Source organism: Triticum aestivum, chromosome 2B (assembly GCF_018294505.1).
Source record: "Triticum aestivum cultivar Chinese Spring chromosome 2B, IWGSC CS RefSeq v2.1, whole genome shotgun sequence".
NCBI lineage: Eukaryota > Viridiplantae > Streptophyta > Magnoliopsida > Poales > Poaceae > Triticum > Triticum aestivum.
This window is the reverse complement of record NC_057798.1, coordinates 687,607,211-687,614,205: the sequence shown is the minus strand read 5'-3', so window position 1 is coordinate 687,614,205 and position 6,995 is coordinate 687,607,211.

The following is a 6,995-nucleotide window of genomic DNA, read 5'->3' as shown; positions in this document are numbered from 1 at the left end:
GGATATAATAAAAACTTTCATATAAAGTGCATTGAATACTATGAGAAGTTTGATACTTGATGATTGTTTTGAGATATGAAGGTGGTGATATTAGAGTCATGCTAGTAAGTAATTGTGAATTTGAGAAATACTTTTGTTGAAGTTTGTGATTCCCGTAGCATGCACGTATGGTGAACCGTTATGTGATGAAGTCGGAGCATGATTTATTTATTGATTGTCTTCCTTATGAGTGGTGGTCGGGGACGAGCGATGGTCTTTTCCTACCAATCTATCCCCCTAGGAGCATACGCACTCTCACCCTTCCACCTTTGCTAGCCTCTCAAGTGTCGTGTAACTTTCGCCGATACCATAAACCCACCATATATCTTCCTCAAAACAGCCACCATACCTACGTATTATGGCATTTCCATAGCCATTCCGAGATATATTGCCATGCAACTTTCCACCGTTCCGTTTATTATGACGGGATCCATCATTGTCTTATTGTGTTGCATGATCATGTAGTTGACATCGTATTTTGTGGCAAAGCCACCTTTCATAATTCTTTCATACATGTCACTCTCGATTTATTGCACATCCCAGTACACCGCCGGAGGCATTCACATAGAGTCATATTTTGTTCTAAGTATTGAGTTGTAAATAAATTAAAGTGTGATGATCTTCATTATGAGAGCATTGTCCGATGTGAGGAAAGGATGATGGAGACTATGATTCCCCCACAAGTCGGGATGAGACCGGACGAAAAAGAGGAGGGCAAAAAAATGATAGAAGGCCCAAATAAAAAAATGAGAGAAAAGAGAGAAAGGGCAATGCCACTATCCTTTTACCACACTTGTGCTTCAAAGTAGCATCATGATCTTCATGATAGAGAGTCTCCTATATTGTCACTTTCATATACTAGTGGGAATTTTTTGTTATAGAACTTGGCTTGTATATTCCAATGATGGGCTTCCTCAAATTGCCCTAGGTCTTTGTGAGCAAGCAGGTCGGATACACACCGACTTAGTTTCTTTTGAGCTTTCATAAACTTATAGCTCTAGTGCATCCGTTGCATGGCAATATCTACTCACTCTGATTGATATCTATTGATGGGCATCTCCATATCCTATTGATACGCCTAGTTGATGTGAGACTATCTCGTTCTTTTTGTCTTCTCCACAACCACCTTCTATTCCACCTATAGTGCTATGTCCATCGCTCATGCTCATGTATTGCGTGAAGGTTGAAAAAGTTTGAGAACATCAAAAGTATGAAACTATTGATTGGCTTGTCATCGGGGTTCTGATGGAACATAGCCAGACTATATCATTTTATAGGGATAAGCTTTCTTTGGCCATGTTATTTTGAGAAGACATAGTTGCTTTGTTAGTATGCTTGAAGTATTATTGTTTTATGTCAATATTAAACTTTTATTTTGAATCATACGGATCTGAACATTCATGCCACAATAAAGAAAATTACATGGATAAGTGGTTAGGTAGCATTCCACATCAAAAATTCTGTTTTTGTCATGTACCTACTCTTGGACCAATAGGAATTAAGCTTGGGGATGCTTGATACGTCTTCAACGCATCTATAATTTTTGACTGTTCCATGCTATTATATTATCTGTTTTGGATGTTTTATATGCATTAGTATGTTATTTTATATTATTTTTGGGACTAACCTATTAACTTAGGGCCAGGGCCAATTTCTGTTTTTTTCCTTGTTTTAGAGTTTCGCAGAAAAGGAATTCCAAAGGGAGTCCAAACGGAATGAAACTTTCGCGATGATTTTTCTTGGACCAGAAGACATCCAGAGGACTTGGAGTGCTAGGATATTTATGACAAAACTAGGATATTTTGATGCTAAAAGAAATAAACCAAGAAGTCCAAATTATAAAAAAGAAGTTCAATATCTATAAAAAAACACAGGTTCTCTTCGTTGCAAAAGAATAAAATTAAAGAAGTTAAAATTAAAAGTAAAAGGAGTAGTTTGGTGTTTACGGAAAACTCAAATTCTTTACATTTCTAGGAAAAATAAAAGTATGAGGTTTAATTTAAAAATAATGTTTGTTGCTTATTTGAAAACATGTTTTTTCTAAGAATAAGACTAAGAAGTTCAATTTGAAATAAGAGAGAAGTTTGAATTATATAAAAAAACTCAGATTTGTTGCAAGAAATTCACGTGCATCTCCGTGCACGGTTCATAATTTATATTGCGGGATGTTCAACCTCCAATTACATGTTTTAAAATGCCAAAAAATGACGTTCGACCTTCAATTGTGTGTAGTTCGACGTATACACAAAAATGTGACAAAAGTTCATAGTGAAAACAACGAGAAGTTCAAGTACTACAAGGAATGCATTTTAGGTGAGAATAAAAGTATAGAAAAATAAAATCTTAAAAGGTTTGTTAACAGAAGTTCAAGTGCTCTCAGGAGAAGTTCAAAAATTCTTGCGAGAGAGGTTCACCTTGTATTTCCATGTTTGATTTTTTCCGTATAAAAATCAAATACAATTCTTTACTCAAAAATATGAAAAGGTGAAGTTCAAATTGAAATAACAGAGAAGTTCAGAGTTTATTTAAACCTAGGCCTTACCTATTCAAAAAATGAAAAACACAACGCCTTTTTTGCACTTTGAAAAACAACTCATAAATGAAAAAAATGGTTGCTAGAAGTTCAAGAGCTCGGCGAGGAAAAGTTCAAAAATTCTCATGAGAGAGGTTCACCGTGTACTTAGATGTCCAAAATACATAAAAGGATGTAGTTTGTTGTGTTTTACAATAATTCACTCCAACTAGAGATAAGTTTAAAGGGATGATATCCAGAAGTTCACGTACTGCATGGTGTTTGTTTTGTATAAGAAAATACAAACAACGTGAAGTTCAAGGTGATGTTCTAACAAAACATTAGTCTAAAACATCATGTTGTACAGTTTCTTGTTATGTATTATTTCCTACACTTCAACAATATGTATGGATGAAAAAAACTAGTATATGTTGGTTTCAATTCGAAAACTACAAAACAAAGAAGCCCAAGTAAATTCAAATAGTAGAACAAAAAGAAGTCCAACGAAGGAGAAAAAGAACACAAAACATACACGCTGGAAAAAATAAGAAGAAAACAAAGCTCGCCCAGATAAATGTCAAGTCCGGAAGTTTAAGAAACGAAAAAGAAGTTCAATATAAAAAAATAACAAAGTTCTATTCGAAATAACGAACAAGTTCGATGTTTCTAAAGAACCTCCAATTTTCACATTTCTAAGAAAAATAGACAATGAAGTTCAAATAAAAAAGGTAGAGTAGTTCAATGCCTATAAAAAACTCAGATATTTTCACGTAACCGAGAGAAGTTCAGGTAGATAACTGCAAGAAGTTCATGTACTACACGGTGTGCATTTGTATGAAAAAAAAGAATGAAAAAGCAAATTATAAAAGTTTTGTTGCTAGAAGTTCAAGTGCTCAGCCCGAGAAAGTCCAAAAATTCTTGTGAGAGAGGTTGAAAAAAAAATACGTGACAAAAGTTCAAGGTGAAAACAGCGGGAAGTTTAAGCAAAGGCTAAAATTTTGTTCCTAGAAGTTCAAGTGCGCGACCCGAGAAAATTCAAAAATTCTTGTGAGAGAGGTTGAACAAAAATACGTGACAGAAGTTCAAGGTGAAAACAGCAGGAAGTTCAACTACTACATGAAATGCATTTCAGATAAGAATATAAGCATAGAAAACTAAAAGCTTCAAAGGTTTGTTGTAAGAAGTTCACGTGCTCCTCTCGGTGAAGTTCGAGATGTCTAGTGCGAGACGTCCAACATTCAACTGCATGTTAAAAACAAGTAAAAACGATGTTGTTTTTGCCATTTTTAATACTGCTCTCAAACGGTAACGAATTTGTGATGGTTGTCTTGATGAAAAATTTAGTTGCTCGAAGTTCAAGTGGCCTGCCCGGGAAAGTTCAATAAAGGATTTTCCCCATTACTAACAAATAGAACTAAGAAGTTCAAATTTAAACAATGGTGAAGTTCGATGTCTATAAGAAATGCAGATTTTTCTCATAATTTTTCCCGCTACTAACTAAAAACCCAAGAAATTTAGTTCAAAAATATCCAAGAAGTTGTATGATGTTTATTACAAAATTAGCATTTTTCCCGTTACAAATGAATGACACCAAGAAGTCCAAATTGAAAAAACCAAGAAGTTCAATTTTAAAAAATACAATAATTCAATGTATTTGAAAAATAATTAGATTTTCCTCGATAATAAATAATAAACCAAGAAGTTCAATTTCAGAAAATGGAGCAGTTCAATATTTATCACAAAAACTTAAATTTTTCCCATTGCTAACGAATAAACCAAGAAGTTCAGTTCGGAATAACAAAGAATTTGTATAATGTTTATTACAAAACTAAGATTTTTTCCATATAAAAATCAACTGCAATTCTTTACTCAAAATATAAAAAGGTGAAGTTCAAATTGAAATAAAAGAGAAGTTCGGAGTTTATTAAAACCTAGGATTTACCTATTGAAAAAATAAAAAACAGGGCACCATTTTTTGCACTTTTAAAAACAACTCATAAATGAAAAGAATGGTTGATAGAAGTTCAATTGCTCAGCGAGGAAAAGTTCAAAAAATTCTTATGAGAGAGGTTCACCGTGTATTTAGTTGTCCAAAATACATAAAAAATATGTTTTTCTTTCTGTTTTAAAATAATTCTCTCAAAGTAGAGAGAAGTTCAAAAGTGATAACAACCGGAAGTGCACGTACTACATGGTGTGTATTTCATACAAGAAAAATACAAATAAAGTGAAACAGAGTGAAGTTCAAACAGACATGGCCCAGAAGTTCAACTACTTCACGCAGTGCAAAAAACAACATGTCAAAAAATAGCACGTTGAAAACACAGAGAAGTTCAAACATACATGCCCGAGAAGTTCAACTACTTCACGTAGTGCATTCCATTCGCGATGAAAGCAGAAATCATGATCTTGTCATTTTTTGATTTACTTCAAAAAGACAGGAATATAATTTGTGTAAGTTCAAGTCCTCGGTCGGAGAAAGTTAAAAAATTTATTGTGAGAAGGGTTTGTACAAAAGGAAAATCATTTGTGTAACACTAACGAATGGATGAGGAAAATTGCAAACGAAAATACGTCACAGAAGTTCAACGTGAAAACAGCAGGAAGTTCAACTACTACACTGAATGAATTTCACATGTAAAACTTTTAAAACCGTCGCGAGTATGAAAAAATGATCAACACAGGAAAGTTGTGTGTCTACAGCAGCTTTCCAGTGGTATATCACTTGCTCAATTTCGGTGAGTGGATGGAGAGCTACAAGCAGTGGATGGAGATCTACGAGCAAAAAAAGCACGTGAAAAACAGAGTGAAGTTCAAGTAGACATGCCGAGAAGTTCAAGTCTTCACGCGGTGCATTTTCGAAGAATCAGTTTCGCGATAAAGGAAGAACGAATGATCCCACCATTTTCTCAGTTACTTCGAAACTGCTAGGAATCAGAGAAAACCATCAACATGAAAAAGTTTCGCATTTTCTGTAGTTTTTTAACAGTGTATAATTTGGGCCATTCCGTTAAAGTTTGTAGAAAATACGGCGAAAATATGTTTTTCACCATTTTTGAAACTGTTTTAAAACCATAAAGAATTAGGAGAAATAATAGATACAAAAAAGATTCGCATTTGCTCAAGCTTTCCAACGCCATATCATTTGCTGCATTCGGACATACAGTTAAAAATTTAGCTCGAAAATACAAATTTGCTAGAACTTGTATTGTTTTCTATATTTCTTTTAAACCATTCAAAATTAGGAAAAACTTTCAACACGAAAAAGTAGCGCATTTTCATAAGCTTTCCAACTCCATATCATGTGCCTAAATTGGATTAGCTGTTTAGAAATGCCATCGAAAATACAAACTCGGTTGTTCGGTTTGCGAAATTTTACGATTTTCCAAATTACTCTTTAACCATAAGGAATTATACAAAACTTTCAACATGTGGAAGTAGCAGTTTTACAGCAGATTTCCAATGCCATATTATTTGCGTCATTCCGATGAATGGTTTAGAAATGCGATCAAAAATTCGATTCACGTTTTTTTGTATGAAGGAAAAACGGTTTTCAAAACTGGTCTTAAACCGCTTACATTTTTCCAAAAATTTAACTTGGGTCATGATACTGGTGTTCATAGCTTTTCAAAGATATGAGGTTCAACCTTGTACTCGGGGAAGGTCATGCGCGTTAGGGAAGTTCATGTTGCGATCAGAATATTATTCTAATCCCGTGATCAGAATAGTATATATATATATATATATATATATATATATATATATATATATATATATATATATATATATATATATTGCTCAAGAACGAAGGCCTCGGACGACCGACATGCTTCGGACGTCCGACAGCTGCTGCCTCAAATGGCTCCAACGGCCACTTATTGAGGGATACTATAAATACCTCTCACCTTCCTCGTGGGAGCTTTGACCATTCACTTTGAGCATCCCCAAGAACACATTTCACTCTCTGTATCTCACACACTCACACACCAAATCTTAGATCCCGAAGGGATTTGAGAGCATTTGTGAGAAGTTGTCCAATCAAGTGATAGATCCACTCCTTCCCCTTCTTTGCACCAAAGTAATTCGTGATTTGAGAAAGTCTTGAGCTTTTCCCATCGTTCTTGTTACTCTTGGAGGTTGGAGACTCGTAGGTGGTAGGAGTTCTTCGGAGAGGAATCAACTGTTGTGATTAACCCCGGAAAGTTTGTGAGGGTTTGGAGACCACCCCAAGGTCTACCACTAGTTGTTGGGAATCGTCTTCGTGGTGATATCTGAAAGAGAGAATAGGGTGAGCCTTCGTGGTAACACCCACCTCTCTAAACGACAACGAAGATTCCCTCCAAGGAAGTGAACATCGACATACATTCTCGTCTCTTGGAGTTGCGGTTATTTCTAACCCTAGCTCCCTACTTGTGGTTTCTTGTCTCTTAGTCTTTACTTGTCT